At 38.1% G+C, this 19871-nt stretch overlaps 1 long non-coding RNA gene across 1 annotated transcript in view; it reads right to left on the bottom strand.

Annotated features, from left to right (window-relative positions):
* Positions 1 to 19871, bottom strand: part of LOC111094355 — a 34628-nt gene that overhangs the window by 11115 nt on the left and 3642 nt on the right. The window contains exon 2 of the long non-coding RNA XR_005384975.1: positions 19634 to 19699. This is a non-coding gene — a long non-coding RNA (uncharacterized LOC111094355). The remainder of the gene's footprint in view (positions 1 to 19633; positions 19700 to 19871) is intronic.

The raw sequence follows: 19871 nt of genomic DNA, 5'->3' as shown, positions 1-19871 counted from the left end.
ACCCTTTTTCTTTTCCCAGCATTCAGTACAGATCTGAGTTGGGAGGTGATGTTCTACTGAACTTGCTGTCAAATACAAAACACGTATTCCAGCCACAGAAGTTTGCTTAGGATGGAATATTGCCTTAAGCATTTATCTCCTCAGTAGGTGAGGCCACTCTGAGAATTTCCTAATGTTCCTGTAAATTAAGGCCATTCCCATGATCTATTTCAATGAGGTGATTTTCCCACTCCATATTTGCTTAACTTCATGCATACAACCTAGTATCCTATTTAGAAAGATACTGTCTGTGGATGAGATGGAAGACAGGAAACAAATTGGCTTATTAAATCTTCAGGGAGTAAACAAAGACTTCTAGTCTGAGCTCTTTACCAACAAACACAAATAATCCTAAACACATAAATATGTGTTGATAAATCTGAAACTCCCATTCCCACCCAACATACAGAACGCCTGTCATTTCCTTGGAAACAACTGTTTAGCTGATTATGCAATTCTTACCACGTTGTTGTCCTTTACCTTCACCAAAAATGTTTTCTGCTCTGTCTTCTGGTTGACTCAGCAGATTTTTTTTCTTGGATACTTTCTGTTTCTTGGTGTCCTCTTTCCCCAGAAGACATTTCTTTCCATAAGCAGAGGAGGGGCCTTGGGCCCATGCAGAAGAACCACAGAATTTGTGACTCACAGATGGTGAAGAAATTGAAAAGAGATCACACATCTCATGTTGGCTATCTTCAGATGTTTGAAAGACTCATTAACCATCATTCATTAAAGAACAGGTTTATGCTTTACTTCTGTCCAGAGAAATCCACAAAAGAGCTTCCCATATGAAAAGTAGTCTGGTCACAAATCATACCTGCCTTGCAGAGCACCTGTCCATGTGGGTTGCCATTTGGGAGGACTATTTGAAATCAGTATTTTATTATATTTCATCTGTGGTATATTACTACATATGATAGAGTTTCCTCTTAAATGATATTTATTCAGATCCCTCATTAAATCCTGGGTGATGACTGCTTACTTTTCTGAGGTACCCCAGGACCCTCTAAATGATTTTTATGATATACCATATAACCTAAGTTTTAAATCAGACCTTTCTGAACAATACCCTACAAATTTTGTGAAAGTCCTATTTGGCATTTTTCACATGATACTCATGAATAGAAAAATTAATTTTTCTAATTAATTAATTAATTAATTAATTAATTAATTTTATTGCAAAACAAATTTGTGTGGTTCCCAAAGTGTTTTTCTCATGGTACAGCCTCCTTTTCAACAGGAAGGGGTAGAAAGAAGATGTCTTTGGTGCACCAGATACTGTATTAGCTGCTTTCTATATATCATCCCATATTTCCTCACAGCAATCTAATGAATTATATTGTTAGCCTCATTTTGCATTTGAGAAACAAAGGCTCAAAGATATCAAGTAGCTCAAGTGGCTGAGCTGGGATTTCATCAGATTCTAATGTTCATGCTGCCTCAATGGAGCATGGCCTCTGCAAGGAAGGTATTTCTCTTCCCTTTCAAAACATTTCCATCTAGAACAGAAAAAGGAAAGAGATAAACCAGTTCATCCTGAATCTGGAGACAGGGCAAAGCTCTCATTCTCCCAAGCTCAAGAGAAAAAAATGTATATGTATAGTAATAAATTGCTTTCAGTGAAATCTGTAAGAAAGATTGTAAGACACAGTAAGTTGATGGTTTTGTTTAAATGATACGAACACCAAAAATAAATAAATAATATGAACACCAAACATACAAATATTTATCATTGTCACTTTCTTATAAAAGCACCACACAGAATTTTTCACATAATTATTATACACATGTGTTCCACATCTGTAGTCTTTCTGCTGGGGGCAGCAGTGAAATCACACTCTCTCTGTCTGCTGTAAGGCACTTCTCTAATTCTTGTATGAGCATGGAAGGGAACAAAATGGAAGAAAAAGAAATGTTTTGGGACATCTGGGTGGCTCAGTGGTTGAGCATCTGCCTTTGGCTCAGGTTGTGATCCTGGAGACCTGAGATTGAGTCCCACATCAGCCTCCCTACATGGAGCCTGCTTCTCTTCTGCCTATGTCTCTGTCTCTGTCTCTGTCTCTCTGTCTCTCTCTCCATCTCTCATGAATAAATAAATAAAATCCTTTTAAAAAGAAAAAAAAAAGAAGTGTTTGGATATGGCTTGGGGGCCTAAGGCAGTTTATAGAAGAAAAAATTAAGAATCCAGATAGAAAGTACCTAATATTTCAGATGGTTGAGGTATCCAAGGCAACAGAGCTGTAGAAATATTCTGGGATAAATAACTTTATGGATGGTAGTGTTAGTGATGTTAAGATTCTAAGAAGGTCCAATACAAACTTTTCTACCTATACTTGATCTATTGGCTATCAAATGGTTGTTTTTGCGGCTGGTTTTTGTCTTTTTTACTTTACAAACTGTGAAGTAATTACTACTGTGTTTTTTCAGATTTCACAGTGAGTTAATAAACCAGTCCACCAAATTAGAGATAGACTCAACACATTGCATTTAGCAAAATGCCTTTTGACTATTTTTCCATAGCTGTTAAATCTACATTATATATTTAACATGAAAGGTTTAAATGTGTATTTGTGAGTCAATGTAAAATATGTCCATTCATGTCCACAACTAGTGAATATGTTAGGTTATGAGGCAAGGGGGAATTAAGGTTGCAGATAGAATTAAGGTTGCTAATTAGTTGACCTTGAATTGGGGAGATTATCCAGGTGGGCCCAAACTAATCACAAGGGTCTGAGCAAAAGGGGGACAGAAGAGAGTACCAGAGTGATTCAATATCAGAAAGACTCAATTGACAATCCTGATTTTGAAGATGGAAGGGAGTCCTGAGCCAAGGAATGTGGGCAGCCACTAAAAGCTTTGGGGAGGAGGGGGGGACAAAAACAAAAACAAAAATGAATTTTCCCTAGAATGTGCAGAAGGTAATAGAGCTCTGCTGACATTGTGTTTTTAGCCCAGCAAGACCCATTTCAGACATCCCTCCTCCAGAGCTATAAGATAATACATATGTGTTGTTTTAAGCCACAGCATTTGTTACAGCAGCAATAGGAAACTAACACAGCTAGTATTCTGAAACAAAATATTAATCAGTGTGAAAGTCTGGGTATATTGACTAATAAAGATATTTATATTTTAGTTATCTACGAAAATAGAAAATATCAGAAATTCCCAAAGGAATTTTAAGTGCATTTAAATGCTACTAAAAAACTAAACAAAAAAAAAGAAAAAAAAAAAAGAAAAGAAAAGAAACAACAATGGAGGGGATAAATGGGAGTAGATGAAAAAGGAATATAGATCATTAAGAATTGTTGAATGACTAGTGATGGGTACATGGGATTCATTATACCATCCTATCTGCTTCTGAATGTTGGAAAATGTCCATAACAAAATTTAAAAATATTTTAATCTCCTTAATTAACTATTTTGCAAAAGGGACACTTCAAGCAAAGCCACTACTATATAAACAAATTCTCTGCATTTTTTTTCTCCTCGAATGAAATCTAAAGACAAAAATCTAAACCTTTCCTCTTATGATTTAATCCAAAGCCTTTGGCACTGGTATATTTCCACTGGAGATTATTAATACCATATTTTCATTGCAGATGATTTGTTTCTGCCTAAGTCTGAAATACAAAGCTCTCTGTGCCTACTCACAGAGAATTATGTGAACATTTTTGATTCTACTCAACATAAAGAAAGGCTCCTAGTAACTGAATTTTCTGAAAAAGAAATCAATGCAATTTACAATAGCATCAAAAACAATGAAATACTTAGCAATAAATTTAATCAAGGAGGTGAAAGATCTCTTCTCTGAAAACTACAAGCCACTGAAGGAAGAAATTAAAAAGACACAAATAAACGGAAGGGTATCTTGTATCATGGATCAGAAGATTTAATTGTTAAAACATGAATATTACTAAAGCCATCTGTAGATTTAATGCCATCCCTATTGAGATTGCAATGGCATTTTCACAGAAATAAAAAAATACTTGTAAAATTTATATGGACCAACAAGAGGCCCCAAGTAGCCAAAAACGTCCTGAGAAAGAAGAACAATTCAGGAGACATCACACTTTTTGATTTCAAGCTGTAGTAGAAAGCTATAGTAATGAAAAAAAAAAAAGTAACGAAAAAATAGGAAGGAACTAGCATAAAAACAGACAAATGGACTAAAGGAACAGAAGAGAGAGCCCAGGAAAAAACCCATATTTAATAAACCAATAAACCCAATCATATACAGTCTGCCAATATTTGACCAGGGAGTCAAGAATACTCAGTGGAGAATAGAAAATCTCTTCAATTAACAGTGCTGGAAAAACTTGAGATTCACATTTAAAAGAATGAAACTGGACTACCTTACATCACTCACAAAATTTAATTTGAAGTGGATTAAACACTTAAATTTAGGACTAGAAACCGTGAAATACCTAGAAGAAAACAAAGAAACCTCTTTGACATGGTCTTGGTAAGTATTTTTGGATAGAATACTTAAAGCACAAGCAACAAAAATAAACAAGTGGGATGACATCAAACTAAAAAGCTTCTGCACCGCAAAGGAAACCATCAACAAAGTCAAAAAACAATTTGTGGAATGGGAAATCCACATATGATATTAGCAATCCATATGAATATGAGAATCTATATGATATTAGCAAATCATATATATGATAAGGGCTTATTATCCAAAATACGTAATTCATACAACCCAATAGCAAAGAAACAATAACCCAATTTAAAAAATGGGTAAAGGATCTGAATAGACATTTTTTCAAAGAAAACATGCAAAAGGCCAACAAGTACACAAAAAGATGCTCAACATCACTAGTCGGTAGGGAACTGCAAATGAAAACCACAATGAGATACCACCTCATGTCCGTCAGAATGGCCATCATCAAAAAGCCAAGAGATAACAAATGCTGGCACAGATGTGAAGAAAAGGAAACCTTTGTGCACTGTTGGTGGGATTATAAATTGGTGCAGCCGCTATGGAAAACAGTATGGAAGATCTTCAAAAAATAGAACTATCATATGATCCAGCAATTCCATTTCTGGAAATACATCTAAAGGGAATGGAAACACCAATTCAAAAAGGTACCTGCACTCCCATGCTCATAGCAGCGTTATTACAATAGCCAACGCATGAGAACAACCTAACTGTTCATCAATGGATGAATGGATAAAGCTGTGGAAAATATATACATTGAGGAATATTATTTGGCCTTAAAAAAGGGAATCAATCCTACCATTTGCAAAAATGTGGATGGACCTTGAGGACATTATGCTAAGTGAAATAAGCCAGACAAAGACAGATACTGTATGATCTCACTTGTGTGTGAGATCTTTAAACAAAACAAAACAAAACTAAGAGAAAAAGAGATTAGGGGCACCTGGGTGGCCCAGCGGTGGAGCCTTTGGCTCAGGTCATAATCCCAGGGTCCTGGATCAAGTCCCACATAAGACTCCGTGCTTCTCCCTCTGCCTGTGTCTCTGCCTCTCTCTTCCTGTGCTTCTCGTGAATAAATAAATAAAATTCTTTAAAATGGAGAGAGAGAGAGAGATTAGACTTGTGCTAACGTGAAGGGGGGAGGTGGAAGGAGAGAGAATTAGAGGAAGTGATCAAAAGGTACAAACCTCCAGGTATAAGATAAATGAATGCCAGGGGCATAATGTACAACATGATGACTATAGCTGACACTGCTGTATGATATGTAGAGAAGTTGTTAAGAGAGTAAATCCTATGAGTTGTCACAATTTTTTTCTTTTTTCTCTCTTTTTATTTATAGGCGATGGTGAATATGAGCTGAACCTGTTGTCATCATTTACAATGTAAGTCAAAGGATCATGCTGTACACCTTAAACATACACCGTGATGTATGTCAACTACTTCTCAATAAGGTTGGAAAAGAAAAAAAAGAAAATGCTCCCAGTGATAAACTGGTGAAGCCAGAATAAATGTCCTTTGCTCATTTTTTAACTGGGTTATTTGTTTTGTGGGTGTTGAGTTGTATAAATTCCTTATATATTCTGGATAGTAATCCTTTATCAGATATGTCATTTTTCAAATATCTTCTCCCTGTCCACAGGTTGCCTGTTAGTTTTGTTGACTGTTTCCTTTGCTGTGCAAAAGCTTTTAATTTTGATGAAGTCCCAATAGATTATTTTTTCTTTTGTTTCCCTTGCCTCAGGAGGCATTTCTAGTACGAAGTTGCTATGGCCATTGTCAGAGAGGTTGCTACCTATGTTTTTCTCTAGGATCATGTTGGTTTCACATTTAGGTCTTTAATCCATTTTGAATTTATTTTTGTGTAAAGTGTAAGAAAGTGATCCAGTTTCATTCTTTTGTGTCTGGCTGTCTAGTTTTCAAGAAATAATCAATCAATCAATCAATCAATCATTTCACACAGAGATTTCTGCATGGAAGCAGACCTACTTGTGGATCAACTAGAAGAATTAGCTCAGTCCACTGTAATAAAAAAGAAAAAAGAAAAAAATTCTAGGATTATTTTTCATGCCATTTTAACTGATGTCTTGGTGCCTACATGATTTTAGCATCTATTGTATGCTTTGTCCACCTCTGCCCTTTCTTGATTTTTCCTTTTCTTATGTCAATTGGCAGTAGTATTTTTCTGAGAAAGCCGAGCATCACTCTTAACAGTTGACATCTAATGTCCTTACGGAAATCACGTCTCTTTGTCTTGAATTCATGTGTTCTGTGGAAACTAATTCATAGATTCTTGGCCATTATCTATACATATTCCTTTAAAATAAGTTTCTGTTCTTACAGACTTATAAATTATGATGCAACCTTAAGAACCATGACATAAATTTTATTTTCCAATTCCCAGAAAATAGGAGATTTAAAATCCATTCAGTATTTAAATAACTCCAGGAAAGTTTTCTTTTGTTTTTTTTTCTTTTACAATTTCAATAGTTATGCATTTATCTTTTTAACACCACGAACTACCACTACTGAGAAGCATTTCCCTACATTTGATCTGTGCAGTGTGAGAATTTGGCCTCTGGTTCTCTTTGCTGGAGAAGGAAAACAGCTGGTAACCATTATGTGTATTATATACCTTCAAACAGTGCAAGAGTGTTATTAGGTTACCTTTCTTCTCTCCTCCAAGATAAGCAATTCCAACGTCTTTAACTCTTTCTTACAAGTTCTATTTTCCAACCCTCTCGTCAACATTCATAGTCTCTTCTGAATCCTCTCCAAATTTCAGAGTTCTCTTAAGATCTCCAGCCCAAACTGAAGAGCACTTTCTTGTAAAAATCTGGCCTGTGCTGACTAAGAGAAAGTCCCATCTATTTAATAATCCATCTATTTAAAGTTAAGTGATCAGGGAGGGACTGCTCCCATAGATCATAGATATTGGGGGTATTTTGGTGCTAAAGTAGCATGAACATCAAAAGCATGTTTTGTTTTTGCCTTAAGCTCTTGGCTTCAGCAAGAAGGGACCTAGAAGGGACCCTAAGGCACGTCTAAAGTCAAATAGCAGACAGCATTTGGTCTAAATCAAAGGCACAAGAATTCTGCTGACTCAGAATCACTATCTTTGAAACCACTTGTTCTTTTTTTTTTAAGATTTTATTTATTTATTTGAGAAAGAGAGATAGGGAGAGAGAGCACAAGTAGTGAGGAGGGGAAGAGGGGGAGAGAGAGAGAAGTCAGCTTCCCAGTGAGTGGGGAGCCCCACATGGGGCTCGATCCCCTGGGATCCTGACCTGAGCAGAGGGCAGACACTAAACCAACTGAGCCACCCAGGTGCCCCGTGAAGCCACTTGTTCTTACACGGTTAAGTGTTGATCACCAAATCCCACCGTGGGGGTATGAGTGTGTGTGTGCTTGAGAGAGAGAGAGAGGAGAGACGCAGCTGCAGTTCCTTCTTATCACATATCTGTTTGCCAGCCCTCAAATGCAGATAATTCCTTTATGGAAACTTAGCAGTTTTATACAATTGTTTCTTAAAAGAAGCCAAATTGTCTAATGACGCCTGGTGAAACTTGCCCATATTTTAAAGCAGAAATCTTGTCCCACTTCCCTTTTGTCTTTTCTACTCATTTATTTTGCTGCCCCTTTTCTTTCCCTCTGTTTTCTCTGTTCTGCTTCCTTCCTTCCCTCATATTATCTTATATCTACATACCTCATCTGAATGGAGCAGGAAAAACATTAGTAAAAATGTGAGGAGGGGGGAGGGAAGTGACTTAATCAAAGACAGAAGAGTCACCACGGGCCACATCTGAAAACGTCAGATAGGAACGCTGGTAGTCGGTCCACACTGCTTCCATGAAGCCATAGAGCAGCCAGGAAATAAAGTGCTCGAGTGATCAAGAAGATGCCACGACACCTCAGACTCCAACAGCTCAAAATTTGAGAAGCTTTTATTCCTAAGATCAGTTGTGAGTTGTTGTTTCATCAAAAATAGAGTTTGGGATGAAGCAGTCGTTTTTATTATTCTCTCCACAGCCTGGAGGGAGAAAAAGATCTCCCAGACCCTGCACTTCAAAAAGAAGCTCTGTTTATTAGTGTGGCCAACGTGAGAACTAGGCCTCAAAGTCAGAGGAGTAGAGAGAGGCCTCGCAGCCCCGACAAACCGCTGGCAGGCTGACGTCTTCACAGCCAACCTGCCTGGCAGATTGGTGTCTGAAAATATTATGTCTTGAGTGTAGGAAGTCCACAGGCGGAGTGTTTGTGGCGTTATCAGACAAAAATCTCTGTGTACCTGGACACCGTGTCCAAGCGTCTTCAAACCCCAGGCTTCGCACTGAGTTATGTCAACATATGACTCAGAAGAGGCGGAAAGGGAAAAACAGGCACAAAGAAGGCAAAGCCGAGGAGAAAAGAGCAAATAAAAACATAAGCCAAAGTAAGCCAGCTTGGTTCTGAGGAGAACTGCGAAGACTTTTGTTGTTGTTCTGAAACCAGCCAGAGGGAAAAGAGAGAGATGAATCCGGGTCTTCTCATGCCTACACCTCTCGTCTCCTCTCAGGGGAACAAGGAGGTAATCAGAAAATGATCTGATTTATTTTTTTTTAAGATTTTATTTATTTATTCATGAGAGAGAGGCAGAGACACAGGCAGAGGGAGAAGCAGGCTCCATGCGGGGAGCCCGATGCAGGACTCGAACCCAGAACCCCCGGATCATTACCTGAGCTGAAGGCAGATGTTCAACCACTGAGCCACCCAGGCGTCCCTGTATCCGATTTTTTTTTTTAAGATTTTGTTTATTTATTCATGAGAGACACAGAGGCAGAGAGAGGCACAGACACAGGCAGAGGCAGAAGCAGGCTCCATGCAGGGAGCCCTATGTGGGACTCGATCCCGGGTCTCCAGGATCACACCCTGGGCTGAAGGCAGCACTAAACCGCTGAGCCACCCAGGGATCCCCATCCTGTATCCGATTTAAAAAGAGAATTAATGCTGCCTTTGATAATCCAACCCATTGCCAGAAAACACCAATTATTTATATATTCTGGTCTCTCAGCTTCGGCAGGGAGTTTCCAGAACAGTTTATAAATACAGTTCACTCGTTGTTTTTAGAAAACAATCTTATGAGGCAAATCAGACTGTTTCTTTGAGGATAAATTAGGCATTGGTCTCTCACATAACTGAGCCGCACTGAAAAACACTGATCTCAAGTCGTAGGCACTGATGTTTGCCTCAGTATCACCAAGATAATTTTAGTCTCAAAGCATATTCACTTAAAATGAACATATCTGTATTATTAAAAATGTTTTTGTGAAATGAGGAAGCTTTCATTTCTTTTACTGTGTGCTCAGAATTATCACCACCAGGACGGTGCCTGTGTGGCTCAGTCGGTGAAGCAAGAACTTTTGTTTCCGGCTCAGGTTGTGATCCCAGGGTGGTGGGATCAAGCCCCTGCATTGGGCTCCAGGCTCAGTGGGGTCTTGCTTGAGATTCTCTCTCCCTCTCCCTTTGCCCCCTTCCCCCCTCCCGCCCTACACACGTGGGTGCACACGTGCGTGCTCTCTCTCTTTCAAATAAATCAATCAAACTAAAAAAAAAAAAATATCATCGCCAGGAAATGCTCACCAAAAGAAAAAAAACAATCTCAATTTCTTTTCCAGGATACAATAGCAATGAAGTTTCAGTAAAAATGCAGTTATTTCTGTACCTTGTAACTGCCAGTGCTAAAAAAAAAAAAAAGGCTATAAACCTGCTGGTCAGAGACTGAATCTAAAGTGAATCTTTTGTACAGTGCACAACTTACCCTGTATACTCAGTAAAGCCATCAGCATACCTATAGAGTGAATAAACCCTGAGTTAGACTCCTGGAAATAAAAGAGTGTGGTAAAAAATAAAATAATAATAATAATAATAATAATAATAATAATAATAAAACACTTGGAGGATTTGGCCCATTTTTACCAGGCAATTTAGAAAATCCAATGTTCTCTGCTTAATATAATGTGGGGTGGTTGATCAAATAATCCCAAACACATATAATAAAATCTGATGTCCCAGTTCCCCGGGCCCTGCAGACATAACCAACCACATGAATATAATGATTTAAATAGGAGAAAAAGAAGACTGAACAGGGATGGAGAGATGGCAGCTGTCATTCAGTCAGACATGACACTCTTAAGCATTTAATCAACAGTTTTAAATTTTAATTGGAAATTAAGACATTTTAAGAGATTTTTTCTTTTAAATATAAAACCTGATGTTTTTCATGTTCATATATTTTATACAAGATTCTTAAACATGTCACATATGCTTCTAGTGACATTTTCTGCTCTGAAAAAGAAGAGTAATGAAAAGTTAATGATTGTGAAATGCTAATGACCCAAGAGGTCACATGTAATAAAATCTGTGTCGTTCAATCTGATAAACTGAGAAGGACAACGAACGTGACTTTTCTAATTTTAAGTAGAGTATTATAGAATAAAACAAGTGTTAATCCCACTTCTTCTTTAGGACTTTTATTCTAGACACGATTTCCTTAAATACCACGGAAATAAAGGGCGTCCATGAACTATATGAACACAGACTCTAAAGAATGTGGAAAGAGTGTGCTTGGTCTCTCAGCCACCACAATGAGAGGAGACCCACATGTAGTGTAGCAGTGTCACTGCAGCGGCTGCTCTGTGCCAATACTGCACCAGGCTGATAGGCTTGTGGTGGCAAAATCAATGGTTCACACACTCATTCACTGAGGCTCAACATATACTCCCACATATACTAGGTTACGGGCTGGAGAGTCTTTCTGAGACTTCTCGGTGGCAAGCTATGTTTTGTTTTGAATAGTCATTGCCTTGCAGTAGACCTGCTGGGGTTTTGCTTTTTGTGTGTTGTTGTTGTTTTTAACTGCTATGCCACATTTTTCAGAACTTGAGAATAAGTGGTGTTTTTTTTTTTTTTTAAGTGGTGTTAAATAGCAAAATTCAACCAAATAAATTTGAAGATCTAATTGGTGCTATTAAACGATTCATGAATTGGGCAGCACCACATCCAGCACGTAGAGAGACACTCCAAGGACCTGTACAAAATGGAAGGTTGTTATAGCCTGAGTGGCTCAGTCAGTTAAGTGTCCAACTCTTGATTTTGGCTCAGGTCATGATCTCAGGGTCATGAGGTCAAGACCTGTATTGGGTTCTGTGCTAGGCAGGGAACCTGCTTAAGATTCTCTCTCTCCCTTTGCCCTCTCTCACTCACCCGTCTGCATGTGCTGTCTCTCTCTCAAAAAAAAAAAAGACAGTGGGGGAAAGAAAGTTATTTGAAAAAAAAAAAAAAATGGGGCAACCCTGGTGGCTCAGCAGTTTAGTGCTGCCTTCAGCCCAGGGTGTGATCCTGGAGACCCGGGATCGAGTCCCACATAGGGCTCCCTGCATGGAGCCTGCTTCTGTCTCTGCCTGTGTCTCTGCCTCTCTCTCTCTCTCTCTCTCTGTGTGTCTCTCATGAATAAATAAATAAAATCTTTAAAAAAAAAATTGTCCCAGGGCTTTCTATGGGAAAAAGCCAGGGGTCTTACCATGCAGATGACCTCATCTTCCTTTGGGTAATGGAGAGAGGCCATGTAGCAGACTGATTGAAAAATTTCAGACTGAGCAGTTAAGACTACATTTCTGGAGGAATTTAAGACTGCAATTAAATTATGTATTATGCAATTAGATTATGTATGATTTTCCTGAAAAAGGTTTGGGAAATAAAGCTAAGTGACACCATTTTGGGGCTGTGTGGGTTTTTTGGTTGTTTTTAACAGAGGTTTTGGGCCAATGTGTACAAAAAGAAAAAGGAAAAGAAAAAGAAAGGTGGCCAATAGGCAATGTAAATCCATTCCCAGGTGCTACAAAATAGTAAGCAAATGTTACCTCCACTCTGGGATCTGAGCAGATCCTGTGTTTAAAATGGCTGTTCTAGAGGAAATAGAATTTCTGTCAGTGTGCCTGCTCTCCTATAGGCACATTGAGAAAGACTTTCATTCATCATGTGGCAAATAGATATAAAAAACCAAGAATGGAGTGACATTGCATAGTCCCTAGCTACTTGTAGAAGGCTCATCAATGTTTTTTAGATGGATGGATGGATGGATGGATGGATGGGAGGAAGGGAGGGAGACAGTGAAGGAAGGAAAGAAACAGAAGATAGCCATCACCTCAACAGTTAGGGAGTCAACATTTTCAATATTAGCCAGGATATATTTTGGTCTCTGGACATTAAAGGGAGAAGTTAAAGGAGAGAGAATTTACCCAACATCCTCTTTCTCTACTTCTTTTCTGCTCCCAAATAAGAAGAGGGCTGATGTGGATGGGTTAGGGATAAGGACATTCTTGGGAACACAGAACTATTGGAAGAGTGCAGACAACAGAGGGCTTGAGGTTCAAGGATTCGGGTCTCAGATATTTCTACCTCTCCATCTCTTTCTACCAAAGACGTGACTTAAAGTTGGATTTATCGGGGCGCCTGAGAGTGGGTCAGTAGGTTAAACATCTGACTCTTGATTTCGGCTCGGGTCATGATCTGAGTTGTGAGATTGAGCCCTGCACTGGGCTCTACACTGGGTGTGGAGCCTGCTTAAGATCCTCTCTTTCCCTCTGCCCCACCCCCCTCACTCTCTAATTAAAGAAAGAAAGATGAAAGAAAGAAAGAAAGTTCGATTTCTTAACTCTCCATTTTCTCTAAACAATATTAGATGAATTTGTGAAATAATCAATGTCTTTCTCAAAGTTATTTAGATATTTAAATTTCATCAGTTCAAAGAATTGTTCACATTGCATGCATTTCTTATTATGGTGTCAGTAGTGAAATTTTGCAATGGTAATTCTTGCCTGAACCAAATTCAACCTTTTGAGTGTCAAAGAAAGTACTTTAGGGACCCTGGGTGGCTCAGTTAGTAAAGTGTCTGCCTTCAGCTCAGGTCATGATCCCAGGGTCCTGGGATCAAGCCCCACATCAGGCTCTCTGCTCAGTAGGGAGTCGGCTTCTCCCCCCATCCCCCTTCCGCTTGTGCTCTCTCTCAAATAAATACATAAAATCTTTTTTTAAAAAAGGAAGTATTTTAGACAGTATTAATTCATGTCATAGAAATTAAAAGAGTAGCTTCTTTTAAAATGCTGAGGCCTTCTAACTATATATTTTTCTCTTGCAATACATAGTTACTGGAGAAAAATTGGAAAATATAGAAAAATGTAAAGAAATAGAAATTATTTAAAAAAAAGAAATAGAAATTATTTGTTAGATTTACTCTCAGAGATGAGAAAAGCAATGTTAGAAGTTCCTTTTCTTCCTCTTGGGAATATGTTTCCTAAAACTTTAGGAACATAGTGGGGGTCATATGACTGAGCTCTGGTCAGTGATGTGGACAGAGTGATGTGCCTCAATTTCAGGCCATACCTCTGACACCACCTTCCTTTACCTGTCTAATGAATGCATTTTCCCTAGAAGATAGGTAGACCCTGGACTTTCATAAAATTACAGAGAGAAGAGTTGCTCTACATTATACTATGCTTTGTACTACGATATAACAAGAAATAAATTTTTATCGTTAATCAACAGAGACTTAGGGGTTGTCAATTACAACAGGTAGCCCAATCTGACTAATGCAGGTAATCACTAACATTCAGCATTTTTTTTCAAGTCCTTTTTCTACGTGTATATTCAATATAATTGTAGTCATATGAAAGTATGCCTTTGTATTCTGACTTTTTAAAAATTTAAGGTTATTTCATAGAATTTTCTGTTTTATTATAAATACTTCATAAGTGTAACTTTTAATGACTACATAGTATTCTGTTGTATATGTACATTATATTTATATAACTAAAACCTCTTTTAGTATGATTGAGATCTATCTAGTTTTTCACTGTAACTATATAATGAACATGTTTATGTGTAAATTTGTGTATACATATCTTTTTATTTTCCTTAAGTAGAGTTTTAGAAATAGAATCACTGGGTGAATATTTTAAGTATCAGTTCTGATATAGATTGGCAAACTGTTTTCCCTAAAATTTGCATTCCCATCATAGGTGATATGGGAATAGCTGTTGTATCTTCACCAGTATCAAGAATTATTATAATGCATGGAAATAGCATCCCCTTGCCAACAGGGTTAACAGACTATATGGAAAGTAAGTTCCATGATATCTGCTGCATTTTACAGATTATCTACTTCTTAAATTAGTGAAGCCACAGACTCACTGTGTTTGCAAATTCCAGCATAGGAAGGGTGGAATCGTCAAGAATAAGAGACCACTTTAATAGCATAAACTGTTTGAAATCTATTAGAATGAGGGCAAAGGACTGAGAGATAATATTTGAATACAGCTCTGAGGAATAAATTGGGAACCTGCCATTCAGACAAGAGGGCAAAGGACAATACAGATGGAGAAACAAATATGCAAATATGTGGAGCCGTAAATGAGAGGCCAAGGGTGGAAAAGAGCAAGCCCATCTGTATTTTCAGAACATGAGATAATGGCATAGAAGCTAAGACTGAAAAGAAGCTACAGCTCATGAAGGGCTATGCATGTCAGGCTAAGGAGGCTGAGATTTATTCTTAACTAAGAGAAGGGAGATATGTGAATAACTGAGTTGATTTTTAAGAAATCAAAGTGACTTTGTATTACGTACAAGACACTTTATAGACATTATTGTTTTTGATTATGAAAACAAATCCACGAGGTAAGTTCTAGGACCATATTTACAAGATGTGTCAAAATTGAAATCAGCATCAAGTCACTTAAATGGAAGAACTGAGATTTGAACATAGGTCTTTCTGGCTTCAAGCCTGTGATCTTTTCATTGTGCTATGTTGCTTTCCATGCTATGACAATGTGGAAGATAAGTTGGAAAGAAAACACAGTAGAAGCAAGGAGTCATATATTAGAAGGCCATTGTATTGTTTGGGGAAGAGAAAATGAGATCCTTAATTAAGTATCACTAGAATAAAGTGGGATTCAAAAAGCCAAGACCAAAGGAAAGACATTTTTAAGAAAAAGGGACTAGATTTAACTTGGCAGCTAGGGAGATGGAAGATAGATTGGAGTTTAAGGGATCGGAGCTGGATTTCAGTGGCTTCCAGGCTAAATGAGACATGATCTTATAGGAATTAGGTTTAAAGGTATGGTTGAGACCATTCTGTAAGATTTTCCCCCAAGCCATTTCACACCACTGCTATGCCTACTCATCATAATTCTTCAAGGCTATTACATTCCAGCAATTGATATTGCCAGAAACTGTGTTGTAGTCATATACATCTTTCTGTTTGTCAACAAAATGTACTGTAGGGAAGAAACTTTCTCATAATATTAGAAATTAATTTTCAAGATACTCAACACCCTAGGGAAGTGCCAGCTTCAACAAGATGGTAACAGATTTCTCATGAAGTCCCTGAAAAATTGCACTGAAAAGCATGGCATTCTATCTACAGTCAGCCTCTGCAATAATTTACTCCAAGTCAGAAATGAACCTTCTGTTTTAAGTAAAATATAGAGGAGATATTTGAGGTTCTAGGCAACTAACATATCTTTGAATACATTGTGCATACTATGGACTAATCTAATATTACTAGATTAGTTACTAATGTCTTATGTTAAACTCTATAGAGACTATACAAAGACTTTGAAGAAAGACCTTAAGAAGACTCCAAATGTAGTATTTATACATTGGCCTACATTATAGTGCAAACCTACATTATAGTGTTTGCAAAACTTGGCCTTGTCTATGACTATTAATACTTGATCATTAATGAATGGTTTCAGTTATATCATTTAGACTTTCTGTTACCCTTCAAATCCTTGAATTTTCTAGCATTCTAGAGCATCTTTCAGACTTCTTATGAAGTTCTACACGTGCCTGTCAGTCAGAGTCTAGTCAGAAAACAGAAATTAGCTGTTTCCAAAAGAGGAGTTTAACACAGGAAATTCTTTACACTGGTAATGGAAGATCTGAGAAGGCAAGCAGAGGATGGTAAGGAAACCAGAGATTAGCAAGAGGAGGAGGAGGAAGAAGGGAGAATTAATGTTACTAAAGTTCCAAAGCAAAGGCCCAACGTCAAGTGGAATCACGGTAGACAACTCAATGGGAGGAGGAGAAGACACACCCTGTTAGGAGACATACCTTGTTAAAGATATTGCTCAGAGGAAAGAGAGAGGAGAAGTATCTTATTCTCTCCCTTCCTCCTGATTTCCAGTCTCTTGTGTGGGCCTCTTATTGGCCAAACCTATCCAAATGCCAGGGTGCAAGGGAACCTGGGAAATGGAGCTTCTTCAACATGGAGAAGGTCGAGGAATGCATCTGACAGCAAAACAGACACATGGTTAGCAAAAGGTGCTGATACTTAAACAATATGTTAGTCATGGGCTCAATAAGAAAGCTGAGTTCCACGGAAAAACCTAGACATATATTGAGAATAATAATCTTGGCTTCACAAATAGTTTCCCATAAGTACTGATAATGGTAAAATACTCATGGTTCTTTGAGGATGAAAAGAGTGCTGATAATCTCATAAAAGGAGGACATAGTGGGCATCCACATCATAAAGGAAGTTTTGGAACAAAGCCTTCCACTGACATCTTCCTGGATTATTCTATCCCTGCTCTCAGCATTTAGCCAACTGAGACAAGTATGTGCAGTATCAGATGTGATCTAAAGCTAAACAAGGCTAACTAGCGTTTCGTGGGGCTCTGTACTTTCTATTATGTTTCTTCCTCAAAAGTCTGCCATTGCTGGGTCACTTCACTACTTATCGGAAATATCACTCTATGGAGTTGGTTTCAGCAAAATTTTACCTTCTGGGATGTTATGTCATCATTCACTTCCCAGTCAGAGTCAGTTTCTTATGTTGAGAATAAACCAGAATTCCCCACCAATGACTCTTCAGCTTATGGTGACGGAGCTATATACACAGTCCAAACACTGGTGGTAGCTGGCTCTGAGAAGTGCTTCGAAGAATATTATCTGCATTATGAGTTCTCTTGGAAGTCAAAAATCTCCCCACTCCTCCATGTTTACCAATATAATACAAACTTTATTGGAAACTCTAACAGCAGGCTTTTATCTTAATTATCACAATCATGATCTATGCAGCATCGAAGTCACAAACTCAGTGGTCACCATGTGCTTTCTACTTGCCTAGAGGGTAATGGAAAGAATCATACACGATCTTGATGTCCAGAGTTGACTGTCACAAAAATTCCTGAAGAGATTATGACACTTCCAGAAAAAGTGTTGATGTTAAAAAATGTGCTTGAAGTATATCTTCCATCGGAACAAATTGTATGATTAACTGCCTAGAGCCCTAAAATACTTTATAATGGTGAAAGAGTAATGCCTGAGTAATTCAAGACATTCAATTGTTCACTCACAACATAATAGTAATCGTTAACATTTAGTAAGCACTTACGGCATACCAAGCACTGTTGTAAGCACTGCACATCTACTAACTCCTTTAAACATTACAGTGTTATCGTTTTCATTCTGAAAATGAGGGAACCGAGACAATGAAAGATTATTTTTCTAATGCTAGAAAATTAGAACTTGCCCTAGAATCACACAATCAGGGTCAGAGACAGAATGTGAACCCAGACAGACTGGCTCCAGAGTCCATATTATTAAATACTCTGCTCCCCGCCTTTTTCTTCTAGATGGTTATTACACTGTCTTGACCATCTTTCATTCTCTGGCACTTTCAGAGAGCATCTTGTGTGAAAGTTTCGACTTGAAGCTTTGCCTAGTGATCCAAAATTGAGTTAGATGTTACAATCGTAGATTATATTGCGGCACATGAGCCCCCTCTATTCTATGAAGAGTATGTCTGTTCAGTGGTTCATATGGAATTTTCACGACCACATCGTAGGAAGAACAATGTTATTAACATAGACTTGTGAAAACACCTAGAAATAAGTTTTCAGCCATATCATGTAGTTGTTATAGATTGCTGTAAACAATTTACCCCAATCAAGTATAAAGGTTCTGCAGACAGGACTCTTATCCAAGCTGCCAAAATTGGAGAGTCAGGCTGAAATGATGTTGATCTTTAAGTTAACCTAAGTGTTTATCTGAGGAGCTGGCCATCATATCTTGACAGATTTCTCTAGCTCATTCTGTGACTCTAAGGTCAACCACAGGAGCCACCCTACTGAGTTACAAATGGGGAAATAACTCTAAAAACTTGCTACAGCCATATGCTTCCAGCTTACCTGAGGACTCACACAATAAACAGGAATATAATTGAGTTACTGCTCTATTTGTACACATTATTTACGCATCTGCACCCTCAAAATTATTTTTGTTAGAATTACAGTTATAGATCAAGTATGATCGAGCCATTCTTGTTTCATAATAGATACACAAGGTTGGCATCATAATGTTGCTAGTTGTGAAGGCTTTCCTCCAAGAGCTGAACTAATGGAAGCATTTTACTGCAAACCAGTCAAGATTTTTTGTAATTCTGAGGACTCACAAAAACCATAAGGCAATAATTCTCTGGCCACTTCCTGTTCTGAAGTGGTCTTGCTTATTTCTGTTTCCAAAGAAATCACAAAAAGCAAACTGTATCTTCCTTAAAAGGGGAGATATCTGAAGTATGCCAAGGGTATATGGTTCAGCATTCGTTCTGAGATGGAATAGACTCAAATTACACAAGCAATGTAATTTTTACAACATCAAAGAACTGTCTTGTTGAATGCTGCTATAGTTATGTACACCTACATGTTAATTTATTCCAGGGGTACCTGGGTGGCTCAGTCAATAAAGTGTGTGACTTTTAGTTTTGGCTCAGGTCATGATCTCAGCATTGTGGGATGGAGCCCTGCCTTGGGCTCCATGTTCAGCGGGGAGTCTACTGGAGATTCTCTTTCTGCTGCTCCCCCTGTCCCTCTCTACCCCTCCCCCTAATAAATAAATACATAAAATCTTTAAATTCCTCCAAAACTTAGAGGCTTAAAACAATGACAACACTTATTTTGCTCGTAAATCTGAAATTTAGGATACCTTGAGGATAGTTCATTTTTACTCCACTTGCTATCAGCCAGCACGGCTCAAAGGCTAGAACTCATTCATTTATATTAATTGTGGTTGATGTTGACGTCCGCCAAGTTATTAGCCAGGACTATAAGCCAAAACACTTACCTGTGGCCTCTTCATATGATCTGGACTTCCTTACAACATGATGACGGATTCTGAAGGGCAGGTACCCTGAGAAAGAGAGAACCAGGCAAAGATTGGATTTCTTTCTATGCCCCAGCCTTGGAAATCATGCAACGTCTTATCCATCACATTCTATTGCTTAAAGCAGTTGGAAAGATGTATCCAAGTTCAAGATAGGGAACAGACCTCACCTCTAAATGGAGACAGACAGGTCAGGGCA

Source organism: Canis lupus, chromosome 37 (genome assembly GCF_011100685.1).
Source record: "Canis lupus familiaris isolate Mischka breed German Shepherd chromosome 37, alternate assembly UU_Cfam_GSD_1.0, whole genome shotgun sequence".
In the NCBI taxonomy this organism is placed as follows: domain Eukaryota; kingdom Metazoa; phylum Chordata; class Mammalia; order Carnivora; family Canidae; genus Canis; species Canis lupus.
The sequence above is the reverse complement of the archived record's forward strand: the minus strand, read 5'-3'. Positions and strand labels throughout refer to the sequence as shown.